General features: G+C 36.6%; 1 long non-coding RNA gene across 1 annotated transcript; it reads right to left on the bottom strand.

The window, feature by feature from the left end:
* Positions 1-1810: 1810 nt before the first annotated feature.
* On the bottom strand, positions 1811-13719 carry LOC133280623 (uncharacterized). Its single transcript, XR_009747251.1, has 3 exons — positions 13321-13719; positions 6146-6259; positions 1811-2332 (listed from the first exon to the last, which is right to left on the bottom strand). It is a non-coding gene; the product is annotated as an uncharacterized LOC133280623 (long non-coding RNA).
* Between the last annotated feature and the right edge of the window lie 12083 nt (positions 13720-25802).

Raw genomic sequence — 25802 nt, 5'->3', positions numbered from 1 at the left:
CTCCAGAGGAAAGGTCCACACAGGAAGAGTACAAGAAAAGGAACAAACCCAACAAGAAAAAGATACGTTCAAGTATGACTCAAGTGGTTTAGAATGTTACCCAGATCCGTTGTTGAAAATACTTCTGAAAGAGGTAGCTTTGGAAGCTGGTCACCTGAAGACAGTGAGAAAACAGATGTGAGAAAGGAAAGACCTGATCATCCATCAGACGGAATCCAGACGTGACAATTAGAGTTAATGAACCACGACCCATGAAGCTGCTTCAGCACCTTTTTACAACCACACTTCATGGCCTTAATAAAAGTACCAGAGCTTATTTTACACACCACATCTGCTCTAAATTCCAAAAGGAGAATCTTTAAATTCAGATGCTATGTTTGGTTTCTTCCCCACTCTTCGTTCATGTATAAGGTATTTAACAACAGCATATTTACTTTTTTATCTGTTCGGTCAACAGAATATAAGCACTGGAAGATAATTTTTTACAATGAGATTGCGCTGTTATACTAGTTATTCAATTTACATTAACATTAATAAGCTGTTGAAGCTGTCTGAAAAGCAGCAGGCAAATATTTTCTCCAGTATAAATTTCGCCAGTATAAAGGCATTTATATTCAAGTATTTCTTTATTTCAGGTATTTGCAAAATTTATAGTATGCTTTACAAATATTAGGTTAATTTGCTGCTTTTGAAATATGCCTCACTCAGTCTTGATACTTGAAGTCCTCCATTTCTTTACAGAGCAGGTATGGCTAATGAAGCAATACCTCTTTCTCCCCAGAGCCCAGAAGATCTCCTGAACTTCTAAGTCCCAGGCTGGAATAGATCCTCCTTGCCTCATGGGCAAAGTATTTCTGCTGTTTTTCCGTTTTGGAATCCTATCTTTTTCCTTAAATGTCAAAAACCAGTATTACAACTGCACCATTTCTTCTGTCCACAAGTGAAAAGAAGCAAGGAGAAGGAAAAGTAGCCCATAGGCTAATTGTTATAAGATTCCCTTTTGCATATTAGATGTCTGGAAGGGCTCTGGACTGGGCTACAAGGTATAACATATAGAGGGAAGAAGAAGTAATTTTGTTTCTCACAACAGTGTTGAGTAAAAATACCAAGAAATTGACCTTGTTGTATCACAAAGTTTCAGGTGGTAGTTGTTGAGCAGCCTAATTACAACCCATTGTTTTCAGATTGTCAGTGTTTTTCAGGAAAGTAGAATGTCTTATTTTGTAAGATAGCTAACACTGACCCAAAATCCTGGTTTATTTCTCTCTAGAAAAGGGGGACAAGGCAGGTTGCTTTCAGAGCCTCTCAACAGTTTCCCCAGGACACCATAATGCCTGCATTTTGTCTTCTGCTGTTATACATAATGGAGAATTGATACAGGATAGATAATTCTTGATTTTCTATATCAGGCATATCTTCCCCCACCCTCCTCCTAAGATGTTCTTCCAGTTACATCAGTTTGCGATGTTCTTCCCTACCTCACTGAGGTCCAAGCCTCACTGCATGCTAACTTGCGTATCTTTTCCAGTGCCACAACAGTTTCTGTACAGTCCTAGCTACATTTCTTGATGTTTCCTGACTCCCCTACTTGCCCTCCCGACAGTAGGGATCATGAAATAGCATGGTCAAAAAAGCAGATCCCCAGGAATCCCAATCTATTTAATCTTTAAGAAATTAAGTTCATTCTCTTCTTCTAGTAGATATTTTTAGACAAAACTGTTAACCCCTCTCCCCCGAGTTGATATTAGTCATTAATTTACAAATTAATTAAGCTGCATATCAATCCATGACCCAATCAATGCTAGAGACATTTGCTGGAAGGGTAATACCATATTTTATTGACATTATTTGTCAGCCCAAAGGTCTGATGTGTATACAGTACTAGCACAAAAATGCTTTTCCCAAACAATTCATTATGAAAACTTATATCTAAGTTTCAAATGCTTTTTATTGATAGTAAGCAATTCCAGGAACACATTTCCAGTTTATGCCTTGACAAAGCCTCCTACAGAAAGATGTACTATTCTTCTTTTTTTCATAAGAAGCAGAAAAAATCCGCACTTTAGGCAACATTCTGCTCTTCTTGCAGGAGCTCAGTGAGAGCTGGTCCCTAATGCAGATCTTCCAACGAGTTCCCACAGTCTGGTTCAGGAACCCGCAAAGGCAAGATACTCTGTGCAGAGCAGGAAGCTTGCAAAGAGCTTGGAGACAGCATCTGATGGCCAGCTGCATCCCAATTCCCTCTTCTCACCAAGTTACGAAGTGATTGGTCACATCCTGCTTCTAGGGAAGACAAAGGCATCTCAGCAGTTGGTACCTCTTTAACTCTGAACTGGAAAAATACATCATTCAGAAATAAGAGTCCAGTTTGGTCTTGCACATGGAAATGTCTGTAGTATGCGCAGGACTTCACCGGGAGTTTTGGCACCTCAAGGGAAGTGGCTTGCAGAGCTTTGCATTATAAAATCTTTCCATATCTTAATTAACAAATTAAATAATAAAACACTTCAGTTTATTCTAGTAAGTGTTATCAATGCAGTGTCCCACATTTTATAAATTACTTGGCAGCAAAAGTGCCTGTAAACTGTCTGTCCCAGTATCTACGCTATCGTTAAGACAAGTTTGGGTTTATCTTGTTTTGTTTTAACCTTCCAAAAGCTCACTAAATGCTACTGACATTCAAAACATGGTCAAAGTAGTGAAAACGAGAAGTTTAAAAATTAGCAATATTTTAATATTATCAAAATATAGTGTTTGCTGCAAATACCTTCTGCCTTGCTTAAACATGAAACCCAATTTTTTTTAAACATGTGTTTGGAGAACACACATAGCAGTGAACAAACCACCCACAGCCCAGGTGAATGATGTTTTAAAGGCTCACTATTTCAATAATTTCCTTCAACCCAACAGTACTTCAGTAAGGAAATAACAGAAGAAATCATTCTTTTTACCTTCAGGTGTCATATAAACATATTTAGTGAAAGATCTCTCTGTAAATAATTTTTCTAAGAGAAAAGACTCTCTTGAGTCTCCTAAGCATTTATGGTTTCACAAGCTGTTTCCAAGTCATTCATTTATCCAAGGATGAATGAACCTAACAAGGATCCATGTTCTAGCAATTTTGATTTAAAAGCAACAATAAATTCAATTTCTTTGTAAATTTATTTTCTTTGGTCTTTAATTAATTTAATTTCTTATTGTTATGAAGACATTTAATCTGCAAAGCAGTTATTTTTATTAAAAAGAAACCACTGTTTCTCATCCAGTGTTTTCATCCAAAGCAACTCATGGCTGGGGGGGAAATACATACCATTGTTGACATAAAGGTAAGAGAGCTCAGAACTGTGGTTTGGAAAATCCAGATCAAGCATACATGTTCAATCCTTGTGAGTTACAGTCCAAGTTTTTGCATACATTCTAAACAGAATTGAAATGAACTTTCTGATCTTTTAACTAGTAGTAGATACATGGAACCATCCTTCAAGTGCAGTAAGTGTATTTAAAAATGTCATGTGTATTAATTAAATTACAGAAATAGAAAAAAAAAAAACCAAAACAAAACCAATCTATGTGCACATTCTCAATCCATGTTTTCAGTGGCCTATGTCCCACTTTGCATGATGAGAGAGACATAGTTTTAAGAAGAGTTATCATCCTACTTTCAAATGGCAGAACATACCAGGGCTGGATATCAAGTAACTCTGATACAGACAGTAAAATGTTGCCCTACAATGAAAAGAGGTATAAATGTGGAAAAGTCCTGTGTTCTTCCATGAAGTTGCTACTGCAAACAGAAGCTGTCATTAGGTATAGATGAATTTCAACTTCAACATAAAGGCTCTCTTAACATAAAAACTGACGTTAAATACTTCAAAGAAATTTCTCTCCACATGCAAAGACCCTCTGAACAGATCACTGTAAACTCTGGATCTTTCTGAGTTAAGAATCTGATTGCAGATCAGTTTAAGCTGAACTGTGAAGAAACTAAGAATATCCACACGGAAGTTGTATTACTTTAAAAAGGTTTCACAGAAAATCTACTTAACCTTTTTGTACAGGCAAGGACAGTCTTTCACAGATGTGTTGGCAGATACCACTGTACAGAGGTAAAATCACTTCTTACATGATTGTCCTGTCACAACAAAACTAATTTTAATGATCTGTAGTTATAAAAGCCACTGGAACATTAAAGGCATCATACATAACCATTGCTTAATCATTAAGAGACAGGAAGCAACCATACATGCACAGTAAAGAGACCTTTTACTAGGGACATTCGACATACGCTTTACCTAATTGTTCTACTCATGGGTTATTATGTTCTGTCAGAGGACAACACATCTCCTTCTACCTTGAAGAGTTGTAAACCTTCCTGCAGGTAATTTCTGCATTTCTTGAGTATCTTCCTTCTCTTGTCATACTAATATTCTCACTTCTATCACATAAAGTTTTCCAGCTGTAAAGAATCCAGGTAAAGATCCTGGCATTAGACAAGTCTTTCTTACAATGTAAATCTGGTCCTATCAAAGTCATGAAGATTTTGCAGTTGAATTCTGTTCAGGATACTGACTAGGTGAAGTAATTATTTTCTTATTCTGAGATTTAGCGGCTCTTGGTCCTTAGTTCCACTCATAAAGGGTTTTATTTCTGCACTGACTCTTGCTCTCCTTATTAAGCTTTAGTATGATAATAACACTAAGAAGCAGAAATGAAAGAGGACTATTAGTTGAGAAGGTTAATTTTAAGAACTGATGGAAAGTACTTCACCAAAAATGTGGATATAAGCTATGAACTTTAATGAGGTAATAAAAAACTGTAAGAAAAAAACAGATGTACGGACAAATATTTTACATGAAATTACCTAAAGAATTAATCATACCAGATTACCATTGCAGCAGTATAGAATTCTTATATAGTAAACTAACAGCTGAAAGCCATATGAGATTATTATTTACACATACACTGAATAAATGTTTACTATACCAGAGAGTATTTAATAAATCTTCCAAGAATCCTTGCAGCTATAGACCTTTCATTTTGAATGGAAATATGTTTATATTATCAAGCCACATAATCAAGTTTTTATTCTTAGTACTGTCATTTAGTAATATCTCTGTCAATAAGCAGTATGTAAATTTGTACTAGCTAGTGATCCAGTCATCAATTTATAGATAAACACAATAATTTAAAATATTCTTCTTCTAAATATTGTATCGCACACACACACACACACACACACACACACACACACACACACATATATATTCCAAATTATTTTGCTGCAGGAGAACAGCTCTTATCCATCATAATCAAAGAAGCCATAACATGAAGAATGCCTGCTTCACAGCACAGATATTATTTCTGCTTTCTAATACTCATGTAGATTTTTAGTTTCCTGACTTATTTGCACCACAGCAAAGTATCCAACCTAATTCAAAGCTAATGATGTGTAACATGTTAAACTTGGTGGCTGAATAAGATATTTATATTCAAAAAAAGTGAGGAATAAGTAAATGAAGGGAGGAGAGAGGCACTGACAGACACATCCATGATTCCAAGGATGACATACTTAAAGAAGGCACATCACAGCATTTCTATGCAAACAAGTTCTTACAGTCTGAGCCACAGCTACACTCGCTTTTCTACATTAGCTTTCTACATGGGCACTCTTGTACTAGAAGAGAGGTGATTTTTACATCTTAAGCTTAACTCACTTTCAAAGAAGACTAATAACAATGCTCTTGGTTCAAGATAAGATTTAAAGTTAATACTTTTTGCATACTATTTTCTTGCACCAGAAAATTCTTAGTCAGGCGTCTCCATCCATTTCCAAATCAGGCTACCGGTGACTGTCTACTCCTTCACTTGAAAACAGTTCCGATATCTAGCCCTCAATCACTAATGTAGTCATGTCGTATGAATTGATATTTGACCAAGTCTTACATTCATCTTAGTATTTTCTGAACAATTAGCAAACAAGGAAAACAAACAGGAAGATCCTGTTTGGAAACCACTCACTTTGAAGGACTGACAAAAGCTACCTCACTACAGCTACAGCAACCAAATAACACTTTCTATGACTGGCAGAACAGAGCAGCACACAGTGTTCATAGGGGATCTCTTTGATCCCAAGACTATCATTTACCTGCGTTACGGGTCATTTAATTATTTGTCTTCTCAGTCAATATCCTTTGATGTAACAAATTCAGGCTGCCAGTGCTCTGGTATACGGAGAAGTAATTAATTCCAGCGATAACGTCTTCAAAGATGGCGTTGCAATAGAACACAGAAGAAAAAGCCACCAAGAAGAAAAAAAAAAAAAGAAAGAAGTTAGACATAAATAGTATCTAATTCAGCTAAGAACCAAACTCTGTGTGTTAGTCTGAGTGAATTATTTGGAGGAGTTAGCCTTTTCCTTTCTTTTACATGATACATGTAAATGTTGTTTTTATGAAATTGTATTTAACAGATGTAAATTCATGGGACTATATGTTTACATATTCTAAAGAAAGGTCATATTGAAGTGCTAAAAATAGCACAATAAATAAATCTACCCTTTCTGGGCTTTTCTTATTCTTGTCTATAATGTACCAAGGCTCCTTATTATTTTCTAATTTTCTCTGAGGCTCACTCTTGAGGTGACCTGGATTACAAGCAAATATTCCCACTTCTATCCTTAAATCCTTAGAACCAGAGTGACAGCAAAAAGACAAACTTCTAACTCAGAGGACTGAGATTACACCTGCATAAGCAAATAGTGCAGCCCCATGGGAGAAGGCTTGTAGAGCAAAGTTGGTGCCAAGGATGCAATATCCATACTGCATGCACTTCAGGTGTGTTTACTCAGACTAGTAGATAACAGCTTCTGTGGACCAAATGCCCATTAACAATTGGACATCATCTGTTGTACTCGTCTTCAATTCATAAGTAGTACAGAAAGAATCCAGTTTACAGTTTCTGATACTGCTTCATGACATGAAGTAAATCACAGTAAATGAGAAGGATAAGATTTATTGATTTAAGTTCAACAGGGAGCTGGACAGTGTATGATGTCATGAACTTACATAGTTAATATAGGTGCACAAAACCTCAAAGTTTAATATGCTTACCTATTTTTTTTAGAATTCAGGCAAAGTACTCAGCCCTAAATTTTGATATTTCACTCTGTTTCTCATACTTTGCTTCTAAAGAGTTGAACTCAAATTAGGTCTGGAAACAGTCATGCTTAAAGATTAAAAGTTTGTCTGCGCATTCCTTTTGGGTTACTACTGGGGATTTAGACTTTGAGATTACTCTTTGAGGTGTATTCTCTAATTTTATTTTTTTTTATCTACCTATTATCTTCTTCATAAGAGTTTTCTATGAAGAAGTAATTTATCAGACTCAAAGTTATGACCTCTTCAACTAGGTGAAAGAGATGAACTTGAAAAGAAAGGCATGTGAAACCTGATATATTTTTCAGGGTGGCGGGGTTTGATGGTAAGATATTGTCTTTATTTCTGCCCATGTTTGCTTATTTCTATAATGGGATGATGACTGCAGTAAAAGTCATTCTGTTCTAATATAGCACAACAAAAAAAGTGAAGAAAGTTTTGAACTGTACGTCAAAGAAATGTCCTCACCATTTTAATTATCTTTGGATGTACCATTTTACTATCCCTTACTGTGGAAATTACATAAAAGGTTAGCAGTTTACACTTGGATGCAAGCCCAAAGTAATAACTGAAATTATAATTGATGAAAACATAGTGCTTCAACTGTTGGCTCTATGCTTCAGCATATTTTTGCTCAAACAAAAGATTGTGAAAGTGAAACCTTATGGCTTGAGAACACTTTCATGCTCTGGAAGAGCTGCACATCTGTTAGTGAGAAAAGAGTGAAGAACCACTTATAGAGATGGAACATTTTCATCTTTTCTGCTTTCTCCAGATATCCCGGGGAAGCCTGAAAATAATGGATATGTGGCAAACAGTCCCCATGTGTCTTCTGCCAGTCCTTTGTATCAGTACTGTCAAAGCTTGATCTACAAGTTGATTTAACGTGGCCACTCAGAATGGTTGCTTTCATATGAAACCTCCTTATCTACCTGCTTTGGTTGTGATAGATGGAGGAGGTCATGGCCTTGGGAGGAGTCACTTGCAGATTTTCCCTCTCTCTTTTTCATTTAGTTTGTTATTTTAAAGGGAATCTGAGTGGTGTTATTTACAGCCCTGTTAAGGAAGATTAGCAGAACTGAAAGAAAATAATACAGATATAAATTTTATGATGTTATTGCTCCAGGCCTAAAAGGATGAAAGTCCAGTGCTAATGGCAGAGTGTTTTGGTGTCTGCTTCCAAGTTATAGCAAGGAACAGGAAGGTAAGTAAAACATATTTAAAAAGGTAGTAAAGGACTATGATGTGGAAAGGTGCCTTTGGGAACCCAGTAATTCTCCTCCTTTTCCTCTTCCTCTTCCTTCCTGTATTCCTCCTCTTCCTTCCTTCCCATCTTCTTCTTCCTTCTCCTCTTTTTCACTTCCTTCCTCCTCTTCCCCTTCCTCCTCCACTTTTTTCTGCTTAAACATGGAAGTTGAAACAAAGCTTTCTCTACAGTGTATAATCACATGCTTTTTCATGCTACACATTTTTATCACACTGGAACATCAAGCACCCCTTAAAATTACCAATCACTGCTTGTTTCAGAATGCTGCTATGAACATTATGCATGCATGTGCAGAAATTCCTTTTCAAACCTGAAGTCTGCAGTCAGATACATTTGTAGCCACAGTTTTCACGCTCTCAAACCCAGTAGCACCCATCAGCATGTATGAATCACTAACTGTGCAGGAATAAATTCCATACGATAACTAATATTCCCCTATTTTAACAGCATCTTTTTCTCTGTTTGCTACCCCTGCCTCATAAAAGCATTCAGATCCTTTTGCATCCTTGAGTTTACACTAGTTGTATAGCTTGAATGATAGTATAGGGTAACGCTGTCTCTCTCTTTTAAAATCCAAACTGATAGTGACAGAGTGTAAACTAATGTATTTTTATATGAGAAAAATATAATAAGTTGTGGAGGTACTATAACTACTGTATTTATTAAGATGTTTCTGATTGTTATGTTACATATGTTTCATTTATGATTTAGAGGAAAAGTTGTTGAAATTTAAGTAACTGGCTTTCAGCCAGCTTTTGATTTAAACTCATTTTGCAGTTTGAACACTTTTTGGTTGTAGATTTAAAAGCAAAAAGTCAAGGACTGACCTAACTTCAAAACAAAAATTCCAAAAGTTGTCTCTTCCTGAACATTGTTTAAACACCCTCCTACTTGACAGTAATAACACTGCTCATCTTTGAATGATAACATGAGCTTAAAGAGTGAATTCCAAAGGAAGTAAAAATATCTGCAAAGCCGCATGCCAAAGCTGGCAAACTTGGAGATTTGTTATAACTTCTTCCAAGACCCTGAAGCTGAGTTACTGGGGATGGCATAAGCTATTATCACTGTAGTTGAGGTGGCCTTGGCATATTCAAACTGAGTTATAAAAAATGGTAAAAAATCAAGGGCATGACCAAAAGAACACAGTCTGGAAGGAAGATGAGTGTTGGATACATAAAACTGGGGAAAGAGAAGAAGGTAAAACTAAAAGACAAATACAGAATCAGCTATGGGTAGAAGGATTAGGGAAGGAATCAAAAACAGGATGAAGGAAAAAAAGACAATCAAGTGAAAGAAACAGATTTTGGACGTAGTGTTTTTTACTTAACTGTCTATCCCTTTTATCAGTAATTACTCAAGAACTACCTCTCTTCGTTGCATCACTTAAATGATTCTTAGATGTTTAAGACTCCTTTTTCTTTCCAACTTGGCTCTTTGTCTCTCTAGGTCCTCAGACTTTTATTTAATATCTTCAATTGAAGTTTTTGTACTAACCTTGGCCAAACGGTTGCTCATAAACACATTCAGAAGGAAAATGTTATGCTTCCTCTGTTTGCTTTTCATAAGTTTCAGGTATAGTTTGATAGCGGTGCCATTATTATTGCCACCAGCAGCACTGAAGGAACCACACCTGGCAAGCAAAATGTCTTCTCTTTTTGTCATATGAATAAAACAAAGCTCAGCAAGTCCAGGAACACAAACTCAGCAACAATAAAATACATGGAAGGAGAAAATTTTAGCAGAGAAAAAAAAAATCACTATGAAAAGAAAGAGAAACTGAGAAAGTACAAGATATATGATATATCATATGACAAGTTCAAACAGTGCCTCCTTACCTTTGCACTGAAGGGAATTAAGACTGGTCAAAGCCTTGCACAAGAAGCCAGATCAACACTTGCAAATTCAGACTGAAAGTTCTCATATAGCAAAGCTGTTAAGTAGGTGCCCAAAATTACATCTCTTCGGCAAACAGCCCTTGAATATACGCCTTAACAGCGTTATTGAGCAATGATGGCTCATTGAAATGAGGCATGAGAGAGCCATGGCTCCAGTCAAGCTGGAGAGTTCCCCAGTACCAATGTTGCACCTCTGTATTGAAATCGTGGTGGTTTCCAGCAGTCTTAGATTTAAAGTGGTTAACTTCTGTGTTTTAAATGGCTTCCTATATTTAGACTCTTTTTGAAGTGTTCTTTTTTTTCATCTGCTACTGTCCTTTGGTCTGAATTGGTTGACTATCTTGAACATTACATTAAAAAAATAATTTAGTGAGATGCAAAATAGAGAAAATGCAATTATATAAAAAAAAATGTAATATAATAGAGGTCACCAGACACTGATGCTTCGTAGGTTGCCAACAGTGTCAAAAAATGTTCAGTGCCTGAGTGATGCTGAGATAAATACCTTTTGAAATATATTAACTTTAGCCAAGTTCTGACTTCCCTTTGCTAAAAACAGAAGGTTGTTTTAAATTACCTCCAGTTCTAACCATTCTGTTCAAATAGGCATTGATTTGTGAACATAATGAGATTTTAAGGGTTGTTTTTAAGACATCAAACCAAATATCTGAGTGTGTTGAACTGCAGCTACTAATTTTAGCAGTTCAAGAACTTCAGGATCAAGATATTGTCTGCACACACATTCTCAAAGTGTATATATATGCCTTGCTCGTGGGAATTCTTAACAACATAATAAAGAAGAATCTAAAACAAAATCACAGTGTTCCATAAAAAAAGAAAACAAACAGAAAAAAAAATAGCATGTAATGTTTTCCCTCAAGTGTCTTCTGTGACTTCAGTGGTAAGAATGTAATAACTCCTGACCAAGCAGTGACAAATTAGAATTCTGCCCTTGGTTCTGTAGCTTAGTCTGGTGTGCATAGCCTTGAAACTGTAGTTTCACCGATTAAGGTGACTATATTTTCTCATTAGTAATACTCCTCTGCAGCTCACTTAAGTCTTTCATTTTACATGGCTGCAGACCACGAAGTAACTGTAGTAAACCAGCCTTTACAACACCTTTGATAACCCACCGTGGTTCTGCTCACCTTACCTCCACCAAGATAGTCAGTTGTTATCAGTTGTCTCCAGCATAACTGGGTCCTTACAGCTAAATCCTACCAAAGTCCTTCCCCTTCCCAATGGATCTTCATAGTTCATCTACTGTTCCTGTCTTCTTTTTTTTTTTCAGCATTCCTAACATATTTTCTGGTTTTTTTTTTTCTCTCTGAAAGCTGAGGAAAAAAAAAGAAAAAAAGAGCTTTCTGTATTAAAGACCATTACTGATGAAGTGTAATTCTTATGCCCAGTTATTCCTGAACACACCACCACAGCTTGTTCTGAAATGCCACCTCTACTTCTGCTCTGCCCTTCAGGGAAGTTCCAAAGCTTAGGCTTAACCTAAGGTGTTAAGAGGGCTCTGAAACAGCATTTCAAGATGCTAATAGGCTCCAGAAGACATTGCAGCATCACTTAGCTTGCAGCACACTGAAGCTTTGAAGTAACCTAAAGCTGTGTGGTTCAACATTTTTCATGTCTTTTAAAATACTCCAATCATTTTACTTATGTATAATGTATTTCAGACTGACACTTTAAATGCTCTGCTTTCATGTGTCACTGATACGTACTTCTTCAACTCCTCAAGCAGCATGAAAAAGTTCTAAACTACTTGATTTGAGAAATTCAGATTTTATACCCATTCCTATGATGGCAAGCTTTGATCCCACTTTTGTACTGACCAACATATCTCTGTATTAATATCACTATATTAGCATAATTAATATCTTAATATAATATGTATTCTTCAACATATATTAGCTGTGTGGAGTAGCAATAAAAGCATCCAGAACATTTCAAACACATCTCCAGTCACATAAAATACAGAAGAGACAGAATGCAGAACAATATGTATTTTAATCCAGGTAAACTTAAAGTCCAGACAACTGTAAAGACGGTTCATTCTCATCTTCCAGCCACCATCAAACAAAATGCTTAGACTTAAAATCTAAAATTTAAAATACCCAACCAATCACACATAGACCAGTTCATGATACAGCCACAAGTTACTACCCCACTTGAAAAATAGTTTGGAGGAAAGCATTTCACATATTGGCATGGGCAGTGATTACAGGGCTGATTTACGTAGTAATTTTTCCTGTAATTTTGAATAGCTCAAGTACTTAGAAAGTAGAAAACTGTTCAGCAGCTAAAACTTATCAATGCCTAAATTTTAATGCTGTATTTTATTTTGATTGACAATATAACTTTTCGTCAGAATATCTTAACTACAGAACAAAGAAACAGCAATGTCAATACAAAATACTCAACTACTGATAAAACTGCAGCCACTTTAGAAGGTTAGCAATGCTCTTTATATGATGTTCTGGAGTAGAGATGTCTAAGTGACAGCAGCTGAGAAAAGGTTAAAGGGTAGAATATGATCTCTCCCGCTAAAAGTGGTTTTGTCCTGCACCGTGGAACACTATGCAGAAATATCAACCCAGGTCTGATCAAGCAAGCTCTTTCCTGAACTACAAGAAGTGAGGTCACATTGACACAGTGGTGTGGCAGGGTTTATTAGCTTTAAAGCAGAGCCTGAAAGCAGAAAGGTATACTCCTTTCAGGATACAGGCCACAGAGTGCTGCCCTACATTATGCAGAGGAAAAAGCAGAGCTGGCTATAATAGCACTGTTAGGGAGTTGTTTGGAAAGAGCAAGCAAAAAAGACAACTGCTGAGTAAAGTGAAGGAGGCAGCAGAGAAAGCCTTGTGAAAACAAACAATCAAAAAACCACATTGAAGTGAGAGACAGGAATTAGAAATAGTGAGGGCAGATTAAGAGACCTTATCTATTCAAGAGATGATTCAATGGTCTGGGAGCCAGGGAAGCTTGAACTTCTTACCTTTTCTCCTGAGGGCACTTCTAGACTGGTAGCTCAAGGAATAAGTAGCCCCTGATGAACTTCATAAAGGATGGACCTGGGTAGCCAGGCATGTGCTCCTTGTCTGCATCCAGCCACACTAGTCCTCACAGCTTCCCGTGTCATCTCATTTACTTATAGACAAGCAGTGCTTCAATACTCAGTAATAAAAAATTACGCTGACGAGGTACTAGGCTGCTAATATCAGGAATTTTTACCTTCCCATGAGCTCTTATTCTGAATGAGTTTTTATCATAATATAAAGATCTCCTAACCTCTCTTTGCAAAGGCTTGCACAATTACGACACCAGAGCAAACATGTCCCTGATGGTCATTGAATGCATTCAGGCACTGTATTTTTTTAAATATACACGAAACTAATGATAACCACTTTCTACCCTTTTGCTTCTGTTTGTTTTAGAAAATGTCAAAAAAAGAGTTTGAGCTTGGGAAGTTATAACTTTCAGTTTCATGTTTAAAACATGAAACATTTGCAAAACATAAAAACCTAGTTTTGCTGCATTTTTTCGTCCGAAACTGATTGAGGAGGTAGAAAATCATCAGAATAAATAGCCTGCTGGTCACTGTCTTTAAAACTTACTGATATTATTTTGTTGTCTATCTCTTCCCTCTACTGTTTCTTACACTTATAAAAGGATCAGTATTCCAGAAAGGATGATAAATCTTCTCAGGCTGATAGTTCTAAGTAGGAGAAACAGATGAACTTCAGGATGGGTTTGAAACAGAAGCCACAGGTTCAGAACAATTTTCTTCAAGCTTATATTTATTATGTTAATAAATTAGATTCAAAAGGAATAAAACAGAATAGATGTACAAAAAAGGCTATTAGTAAGTGGAAAGAGTTTAAGATCCTTAGTTCTTGTGGGACAGAGACAAATGCAAAACTGTTAGGTGAGGGTAAAACATAAGGCGGAACTACAATGTGCTATAAAACAATACCTTTAGTGAGTTCCTAATGTACATTTTGGTTTCTATCTCAGACCCGAAGTAGGGTTTGTATGTTGAGAAATATTCAGATTTTCTCAGAGAATGGGTTGATCTCTTCCCTATAAATTTTGCCTTTGATCGCCCACGGCCACAATAACGCTATGATGATACGGTGGGGCTTTGGTGAGCTTCAGCTTTGTTTTTGTACAGTGCCTAGAGCAATCAGCAGTGACCCATTCCCTTGCTGCCTGTATGCTGTGGTGCTGATAGGACTAATACTGACTGATTAGTTCTCTCCTACCTCTTGCTAGGCTTCCATATCTAGAAGAAACTTCTGATGAATTCGGGACTAGACCAATGCTATTATGAGGTACAGTTGTTACAAAATCTGTTACATTGTCTAAAAAAAGAAAATTTCTGATTTTACATAGCTTTGGATCAGCAACTATGACAAAGTCAAAGCCTACTCAAATGCAAAATACATAGAATTGCATAAATGAGCAGCCAATTAGCATTAAGATGTTATGAGGAAACATTAAATCATCCCTTATTGTTATAAAGAGGAACAGTGCCAATTTACAGAAGAATTTTAATCAATTAAGTCAGCACAACTGCTGTGTATAAACAAGGATCACAGCAAATTAGCACATCCTCCAGTTGTAGTGTGCAATAAAAACAAACTGAAGTAGTACTGTAGTAAACATATTCTTTAAAAAGTGATTCAGAAAAAGAAATAAAACGTCTCTTCAATAAATCTCAGTGAAAATTAGAATTTGAAGACTTAATTTCTTTTGCTTGAGTCTTTTCATAGTAATAGGTTTGCTGCTTGTACATGGTTTGTTAGAAGATCCGGTTTAATGCTTTTATTTCTTCCTAAATTTCCATTTACACAAGAATATCAAATATTCACTTAAGTTTACTTTTTCTGGGATAGCTCACTTCTGGCAGCTTTTTGATTATAGAGTGAAGAATACTGGAAAGATCTTTTAATATATTTGTTAGTGGGTAAATGTTCAGAGGACAATTTAATACATAACGGTAAATCACAAAAACACAACAAATAAATTTACAAAATAACAAAAAATAAATTGACACATTTTTAATTGAAAATACTCGTGTTTGATTAACTGGGATACTCTCCTCAGCATGCAATGCTGGGATCCCCTACTTTATTCAGCAAAAGATAATTCTAGATAAAGAATTGACTGTGTAATGCTAAAACAAGTAGACACCCTAGTTCTTTCCGTTCTTCACAAAAAGAGAGGAAAAAATGCATTTTTCTTTGGATAGCTTTTGTCTCCACACAGGTTGATGGTTAAATTGATCTGAGTAAAATAAAAATTCAGAGACTATAGCCAGTGTTGAGAAGAATAGTTCCAAAGCAGTAGGGATTGAAACTACCCTTTACACACAAGACTAAAAATACACAAAGAAATTAAAATGTTTATAAAAAGCTCTTAAATGATTTTAGAAGGGATATAATTGCCTGATATCTACTATATTGATAATTATCTATAACTACTTTACCAGCTGTAAACAGAGCCAAAGCCTTTGAGAGTTTACTCTGTTAAACACAACAGACTTTTCTTCATAAGTTACCCTACCAAGCTTTTCTTCCTTATTTCTTTTCTCTGAAGCACTTGTCTTATGTTTAATACAGGACAATACAAGTGTCAGCTTGCATTGACTTTGAAAATGAAGATGTTTGCTATATATACAATTAATCCATTAATTCTAGACCATGCTATTTTACCAACGGCTGTTCAGGAGGTTGCAGGAAGAGGATACCACTTTCTCTCAGCCTTAACAAATCCATTCTGAAAGGGACACTCTTCATCTCATTTATAAGACACATGGTCCCAAAAAGCCAAGATTTATAAGGCTGTATACATTATGCTTACATGTCAGTGAGACAAAGACAGTGTCTGTCAGCAGTGGGGTGTGCTTTAGGAGCAGCAATTTTCAAAAGGTCTTTCATCACTTGGAAATGTCTACAGAATAAACTGAAAGCAGTAAAAAAGTTATTACAGTATCTGAATATGTCCATTGGGCTAATGGTTAGACAAGAACACCAGGGCCTGAGGGGAAATATCAAGAAAAGAATTAGAGCTGTGAGAATATAAAATCTGTAACAAGCTGGATCTTAGATGTCAACTTAACAGGTAAACAACTGTATCATCTTACAGAAATAGATTTTTCTCAATGTACGAGTGTAAAATTAATATGCGTTCATTGTTCAAAATCACAAATGTTTCTACACATTCCTTCAAGAGAAAGGGCAGTCTAGCTGCAGCCAAAGAGTATGCGATGTATATGATCTATCTCGTATCTAATTGGTTTAAAAACAAACATACAAACAACAAAAAGAAACCCAAAACACCTTCTGGATCTTTATCAAAAGATAAAATCTCAGTTTTGACAAAATCTATTAAAATGAACCCTACATTGAAGACAACTATTTTTTTCTTTACAAAAGAAGAAAAAAAATCCAACACTAAGCCAAACAAGCAAACAAACAAAACAAAACCACAAAAAAAAAAAACCACAAAAAAACCAACACAAACCAAACCCAAACCAAAACAACAAAAAACCAAACTCTAAACCCAACATACTCTAATGCAATCTAAACATGCTCAAAGTCATCCTATTTCAAAATGTTTAACTTCAGTTAACTAGGTTTTGTATACCAAATAATACCATTAGTGTATCATTATGATAAAGCTGATAGTATTGCTAAACACTAACAATTTCAGTGTTCTAACAACACTGAAGGCAAGGTCCTTTCTGAGTAGCAACTATAAATTCTGTAAATGGAATCCTGAACAAACTGAAAACCAGACCACTTTGTTTATCAGCCTCAATGAGTCAAGATTAATCTTTACTGTCTTCACACAAATAAAATATCCCATGGTGTGTACAAGTGCTAAACACAGGCTGGCTCCACCTGCTTCTTTCAGAGCTAATCACTGAGAGATACTAGAAGTGGAAGAAACTGGGGAGCCAGATGCGAAGAATGGTTGGTTGATAAGACCACCTTTCAGTGGCAGTAAAGCAAAGACAGGATTTCCTGTCTGATAACAGAAAAGATAGTGGAACTGGATAAACTGATAGTATTACCAAAAAAAAATCAAGAAAATACTCTTCTGTCTTTTGTACCAGTTATTTCTTAGTGGTCTTTACCACACACCACATACTACTGCCCAAATAACGCACATTTTCATTTCTGTTATGTCTGCTCTATGTTAAGAATTAATATAATTAATATCAAGTTTTCCAGTGCAAACTGCAAAGACTTTGAGATCTTCTCCCCTTCTTATGATGAAATACTTCAGAGGGTATTTTTCCTATATATAATCTCATTAAAGAAGGCATAGTTTTTCATGCTTTTCTACTTGCCATACCATTCCCGTTAGTGGACACTGCAATGCAGCCAATCCTTCATATCCATTAGTGAGCAGCAACTTAGCATGCTGGACAAAGATGTTTTTCCAAATCTTTCACCTTGTCATACTGAAACTTTCCCAACAGATACTTATTCATTCCACAACACCTTGGCCCAGCAAAGTATTCATTCCTGTATATAATTTTAAACAGATGAGCAGCCTTAATGAAGCTGATGGATCTACTTACGGGCTTAAATACATGAATACACTCCAGCACACCACTGGATCAGAGCCTAAAAGCTGCAAAAGATGCTCAGTAGCTACAATATCGTTGAGACACACAGGAATTATAAGTTCTCAGGACCTCTCCGTAAGTTATGACCTCATTTAGAGCTTCTGATCAGTTGCCAAACATTTACTTAGCTGTTAGCACACTGTTAGTTAATGTTTAACAACTGCAACAAACCCAGAAAATAATGTATTTCAACCAGCTAGCTGTAAATCACTGAGTTCTATTTGCAATGTCTATAAAAATTCTATATAAAAAGTGTAATCACCGTTCTATAAATATGACATCATAAGTCATTTAAGCTTAATTTAGAGTGCAATAAGCCTCAAATTTCTATTCAGATTCTTCTCAAGTCTTCTTAGACAAACCAAAGAGAAACAAACATATTTGCAGTATAAAACCTAGTTTTAACAATTCAGTTATTAGTGATACATGAAGAAAATTATATAGTATTCTCTTTATCAAAAAAACTGTAAGCAGAGTTTGTGCTGTTGAAATTCAAATACAAGGTTGTGCTGGTTTTGGCTGGGGTAGAGTTAATTTTTCTCATAGTAACTAGTATGGGCTATGTTTTGGATTTGTGCTGGACACAGAGTTGATAACACAGGGATGTTTTAGTTATTGCTGAGCAGTGCTCACACAGAGTCAAGGCCTTTTGTGCTTCTCACACCACCAGTGAGGAGGCTGGGGATGCACAGGAAGCTGGGAGGGAACAGCTGGGACAACTGACTGCAGTTGACCAGAGAGAGAGAGATTCCATAACATAGGGCATCTAGCTTACTATATAAAACTGGGGAAAGAAGGGAGGAAGAAAGAGGGGATGTTTGGAGTGACAGCATTTCTCTTTCCAGGTAATCGTTACATGTGTCGGAGCCCTGCTTTCCTGGAGACGGCTGAACACCTGCCTGCCAGTGGGAAGTCGTGAATGAATTCTTTGGTTGCTTTGTTTGCATTTATCATTTTTGCTTTCAGACTGTCTTTATCTCAGCTTATGAGTTTTCTCACTTTTACCCTTCTGATTCTCTCTACTTGGAGGCAAGCAGCTGAGTGGGGCTTAGTTGCCAGCTGGGGGTTAAACCATGGCAAAGGTCCTAATAAATACACATTAAACCTTTGAAAACTGGAATAAGGAATAGAAAGTTTGTTGGTGCCTTCCAAAGATGACTGCAGTCAATTTCTCTTTGAATCTGAAACGTTTTCATATGCCTAGTATTGTAAGTATTTAAAGTCATGAAACCCTGCTGTTGGTATAGAGAAACATATGAGTTATACAACAGATCATGCTCTATTTATTCTGCTACATGCCAGTGAGGACAGTAGATGAAGAGAGTAACAGCTGTGGCTGCTGACCTTCAAGTAGAATGCATTTATATTAACACATTATTACAGATACCACTCATATAATTTATTTAACTCTCTAGGTACACATGATTTAATGTTGATTAATCAGGATTTAATTAGTACCAATTCAATGATGACCTTAAATCAGTTAACTCAGGAAGACTACCCTTGTCACCATGGCAGCATGGCCCTTAGAATGGGCTGTAAACACATCAGAGGATGTGAGCAAATACTCGGGAGCATGGCTATTTCACTATTACACCACTATGGTTACCTGAACTAGCACATCTAAACCTGATTTGAGTAAATCACTGCAGTGACAGCAGTCTTGTGAGGAATGCTTCTGAAGCTCATTCTAAAATTCATTCTTAATTGGGATTTCCGGTTGAATACCATCCACATGTTATCCAAGCTACAGTCCACAGGATATTTTCCTCAGACACAACAGTGGTCTGTTGAGACCTCCCCAGGTTTTCAACTTTGAACATCACCAAAATCTACTGTAGATAAGGAACGTATGTAAGTGCCATCTGTATACAAAATACGAGATAGATGTGTAAACACTTCAGGTTTCTTTCGTTCAGTGTAAAATCTATAAAGGGGAAACAAAAATGCTGCAAATAATTGAAGCCACATTAAATCCACAATCGAAGCTCCTGAAAAGACAATTTTGCAGTGATGGTGTTGTGTGATTTCATATTCAGTGGACCTTTGCTTTGGTGCCCTTGTATAAATGGGACAGCGCAAAGGGGGCAAGGGGAAGAGGGAAAGGGTTACTAAGCTCCTGTGAGATATCTGGAGACTTGGACAGCACAGAAATGGCAGAACTACTGGGAGCTGCTTCTGCCACTTCACTGCCTACTCAGCCTCCTTGACAGAAACAAGCTCGGACTCCTGCATCCCATTAATCCCTGCCTGTTGTCACAACAGCTCCCTGGAGGGTTTTAAAGGCAGTAAAACTTAAAACTAAGTAACACAGGGGCTAAAGCATCCCCAGGCAGCTCTGGCAGTCAGGACACTGCACAGTTAACTCACACCCACTGCGCTCAGAAGGGTTATGGACTGGTCCAAGGAAGCTTTCTGATCACTTTGTCTCCAAGTATATCCTATGAGTGCACTGCTAGCTATCCACTGCTCACCTTAGTGGTTCATTAGAATCAGAGGGGAAAACAGAATAAAAGGTATAGCATACCAGCATACCAGGCATACTAGCTTCAGTATGCATACACATGCACAACAGCACCCAAATGTGAAGGCCAGCTTTCAAAGGCACACCAAAAGTGAATCCACACTGGGATGTACTTCTACAATTCTTTTCAATTTCAACATGTTTTCAACATAGAGCTCTTCTTGAGAACATTTAAAAAATACATAGCTGTTTTCATGAGCATTAGAGACAGCATTTCAATTAAGGTTTATTTTTCTGTGAGAAAACATTACGTGTATAATTACAGAAGACAAATGAGATGATTGTACTACACATCCTATCACAACTGAGTAACAGAGCTTGAATTCAAGCTGCACAGCACCAGTCAAAAAGCTAAACTAAATTAAAGACTTTTTAAACTTACATAGTTAAGAAAATCAAGAAAATTGCTAATTACTCCTTGACCCTGTACACATTTATTTGCATCAGCATAAAGGACAAAAGAGTAAATTGGTTGACTAACATCGTTTATAAGATATATTCATCTCACTTATACACTTACATCTCATTAAATCCAGTTTGAAATGTAATGCAAGTAGTACTAACTATACCATCAGTAAAGTATGAAGTATCCATATTAGTATCCAGTCCAAAAAATGAGGACTTTTTGTCTCAGTTTTGGAAAGTTTTATTCTAAATTTGATGCATGAAAGTTCAGCCAGTGTGTAAATTTTTGCAATATTAGGTTATGATTTTGGAATAAATTATATTAGACTGCATTATTGCAAGTAACTGCACAGAAATTTCTCACATTAATAAAAACCAAGCTGTTAGAAAATAGGATTTCTCACCCTGTAGGAAGTATGCTTCTAGTATTAAAAAAGTATGCCAGTTTATGGCTGGGACACACAACCACATAGAATCAACTATTACCTAAAAAAAACTCTTCAAAATGAATAAAACTTTGCATATCTGATACATTAACATCTTCAGTTCTGCTTCAGTAATAACATTGTCTTTGTTTTTGTAAAGGATTCAAACACTGTAATCAGGAATAACTTGAAAGGAGCAAGGACCACATCTCCTTTTGCAAAACAGTTTATAAAGTAGCACACATCTAAAGGAAATTCCTCGGGGTCCCTGGTAACAGAGATTTTATTACCATTTTGTAGCAGTTTGCAAGCTGAAAATATTTACTAGCCTCAAAAGCAAATAAAACCACTGCCAAATTCAAATGAGCATTTCTAAAGCTGTGATGCAACATACCTCATGAACTGCACTTCCTCACATTAGGTTAGGTTATGCATGCAACCTAATGTAACCTCTCTTCCATGAAGCATGTATTTTGTCTGAGGGTTGGTGGTTTTGGCTTCTGTTTTGTTTCCTATTTTTGAGTGAGTACAGTATCCATTAAAAAACCTTGATGAGCATGGAGTCTTAAGACCTTCTTTGAGAGCTTAATGCAAGGATCCTTGTGGTGAATGCTGAGATCAACTCAGTTTACTTTGGCTTTTGTTTTGTGCCTTTTATTAATATTAGAGGCTAATATTATTTAATACACACATATATTGAAGAAGCAAAACCAGTGTAAATCATCCTCACCTTTCAAAACTAGCAAAATAAACCCCCAAAATATTGCTGAACTGCTGCATAGTTACTTCAGCTTCTACAAGATATTCTTTTACTGTACCCTGTACCTAATGTTAGGCAAAATTTCCACTACATCATCCCTGCTAATTTAGTCTTTGGTCTTTCCATTGATAGAGATAATGATTTTACATTAAAAATAAGAATGTCTGGACCTTATTTGGTATAGCTGTAGATGTTGTACAGCCAATAATCACTTTATGAGATTAGAAGGGGCTGACAGGTTACAGTGCTCTGTCTTGTAGTAGGCCTTTTCCCCAAAATTTCCTGCCTTTACCTATCAGCGGGAGAAATGGTAAGATCATTAGCATATGTGGTCCATGGAAACACTGATCAGAGTAGTCATCTAGCAAGTGCAGCAGTTAAAGCATTGACAGCTTCTTCAGAGCAATCTTTACAGTGGGGCAGACTTTGTTACCACCACACAGTAACTGAATTATCCAGGGTATGTAATTAAAAAAAGACACTGGCATAGACAGGTCTCACATGTCTGCAATGTAAATCTTGTCCCTTGGAAAATCTGGTATTAGTTAGAAGTACACACTACCTAGAACAGCAAACAAAATACCAGAGGCTAGTTATCATGTCAGTGCTGTAAAGGCTAACAAGTAATTAAGAGTAAGTGCCGCAAAACTTTTCAATAAACAAAACTAGATAATATGCAACATTGGCCTTTCCCACACAGCAGTCAAGGGACAAACGGTGTAGGAATTCAATTAAGAAATTCACCATTTTCCTAAATAAAAGGTTGACTTTCGTGCCTGCATTCTTTTCCATGTGTTGATAACTTTTATTTGAATGTAAGCTTTCAATTCCTGCTTTTCAGCTTGCCTGAAGGTCAGAAAAGAGAAAAAAAAGAAATCATACATACCTTCTCCGCTTTTGCACCTCTCACCAGCTGTGTCGGCAACAGAAAGGCTGACCTTACTGACCACAGCAGATAAACAAATAATTCAGATAGCAAAAATATGAAAAGGCAGTACCACAGCCTAGCCATGGATGAAGAGCAAGGCAGAGCTCCTTTAGTCAGGAGGTAAAGTTCAAAAGAGTGTTAGAAAGGTCCAAACCTTCATGAGAAAACCCATACATAAAACACACATTTCACCTTGTTGCAAATTAGTGACCAAACTTGCAAAGGGTTAATATTAATGGTGATAACTATTTGGAATACTAAAACATCACACTAGACTCCCTTATGGGAACTTGAGCTCACTTGTCCTACAGAGCTGCTCCATGCCCTCCATATTCTTAATGATAGACTGCAAGCAACACAGGAAAAGACCTACGGAAACTGCAAACTGTATTTACTAACCAAAGTCAGAATTATAAATATGCAAAGAGTTGGAGGGTCATTCGAAATTCTCTTTCAAGCAACCACTCATCCAATCTCTACAGAAATTTGCCAAGCACGTCCTAGCACTTCCTGCATTTAAATTTCGCTGTGGCTAATGGCTGCCGAGATCCGAAACAGAAGATCAGTTATGTAGAAAATGATCTCCAGGAAATTAAAACTTTCCATTCAAAAATTTGCACAGCTAAATGGATAGATTTAAAAAAAAAAAAAAAAAGAAAAAGAAAAAGAAAAAAAATATAGTTTTCCAACAGCACATGAAGCTCTAAAACTTAGTGTTTAGGACAAAAATACATCTGTGTTTCTTTACTGAACTTTCCCTTGCAAATATAAACAGCACGTTAAATACAGCAGGAAGCACCTCTCTTTCCTAAATGTGTTATGTTAGAAGCTATAGCAGAAAGGTAACCTTGTTCGCCTTATTCACATGATCACTTCTGACAGTTTTCATTATAACATGAAAAATATACTTTTTCAAGACTTTCCTTGCTGAAAACGAGGGCACGAAGGGTCTAGCTTTGTGAGGGGGTTACATATTTGAAAGTTAACCAGCAAATAAAAATTAATTATAGAATCCTGTGCTTTGCAAGCATTGCAGTTTTTTTTCTTGAACACCATCAATTCAAGACAACATAAATGTCTCTTCAAATTAAAAAAGCTCTGAAATTATGACCAGTGCCAGAGAAGAATCTGACCCTGAATGGGTTGCCTGAAATGGAACATGTGGTCACGCTGGTGGGGATCACAGGCACTGCTGCTCTGGAGTTTGCCTCTTTATTTTCATATAAAAATAATAATATTAATAAATATGCATGTTTTCTAGATGAACCTTAGAATCAAATTTACTTGTTAGGCATGGAAAACAACTGAAAAGCAAGTGCACCTTCAAGCCCATGTAAATGTCTTTTCCATAAGTAAAAAGGAAAATCCATAAATACGGTTCTCCAGGTAACTGAAGAAATCATTTGTTAAGGAAAGACTTTATGATTCATGTGTGTGACTGCTATTATCATTGTATTAAATAAAATCAAACCTACAGATTATAGGATTACAGAAGTAAGACAGACTGAAGTCTACAAGAGACTGGTTTTCCTTTTTTATTATTATTTGAATAATCACCACTTGCACTGCAGTAAGACCATGGAGATGCTGCCATTGACACAGCAACCTTTTTTCCAGGTTTAAAATTGAATTAAATGTACTTTCTAGGTTGTGCATCTCTGCAAAGCACATGGAAAACCTCTCAAACTGGGCGGGGGGAAGTCAAAATTATCCAAGGTTTATCCCAGCCTGAGCCACCCCTATTTCCTTCCCTTGAGCACATCTGTCTCCAGTGTCAGGTTACTGGTGCACATTCCTTCTGCTTAAGGACCACCATTTTCTTCCGGACCACTGTCACCCCCCAGGCAGGAAAGGCAGCTGAGCACAAACAGGCAGGGAACTGGTATTTAGAGCTTTTTTTTTTTTCCCCTCTCCAGAAAAAAGCATAAACTGCAAAAGACAAGGAACCGGTCTGAGTTTCCAAGTAGGCTTTCATTCCCAAGCATAGATTAAAATCAGGGCAGAAAGTCCGTCATTTCTTCCTCAAATATAATTTTTGAGTTAGTGAGTTTTGTCTAGAAAAAGTAGCCTTCACAATTATAGTCAATGAAGAAGGCAAACATTGTATTTGTCTTATGATGCTTCACCCAGGGCTGAAGAAAAAACATCTTTTGTATCTGTGGCTGGCACAGAGACCACATAAAACCATGAGATAACAATCACAGAGAGATTTGTGGTGAAAAAAATACATCACAGATGCCTAAACAACATTTCAAAGTTTATCCCTTTGAGCATTTCTTTGCCAACTTTTGCCCCTTAACCAGTGACTCATAATCTTTTTGCTTTTCTTCTTCCATTTGTTGCACAGCTCACATATCATCTTGCAGTGTAATAGAAAGGAGCTAGGAAAAGCATGGATCTTTTCCTAATGCCATTTGCCATTGGGCTTGATTATTTGCTTCACCAAATTCATTTTTACCTCTAATCTTGTCTGGTTAGTGAAATAATTCCTCTGGATCAGCAGGACGGATGAATTTGGGGAACACAAAGTGAGAAAATCTGATTAGAAACTGAGTTATACCTTATCTGACACTTCTAAGTCAAAATAAACGAGAATTTTCACTATCACTCTGCTGAGCATTTGCCACGTCTTCTCATAGCACAGCAGAGATCCACCATGATTAATGCATTTTTATGGATCTCTAGGAGGGGACGAGATATTAGCCAAGGAGGTATCTGAGATAGAGAGGTTTAAATCAGTATAGCTATATGTAACAATTCCTGTACTTGAGAAACTTCTCTTAACATTTTATACTG

This window comes from Pezoporus flaviventris, unplaced genomic scaffold, assembly GCF_033815535.1.
Source record: "Pezoporus flaviventris isolate CSIRO_AGI_PZ_B2104156 unplaced genomic scaffold, CSIRO_AGI_Pfla_v1 ptg000002l, whole genome shotgun sequence".
Taxonomy (NCBI): domain Eukaryota; kingdom Metazoa; phylum Chordata; class Aves; order Psittaciformes; family Psittacidae; genus Pezoporus; species Pezoporus flaviventris.
The sequence above is the reverse complement of the archived record's forward strand: the minus strand, read 5'-3'. Positions and strand labels throughout refer to the sequence as shown.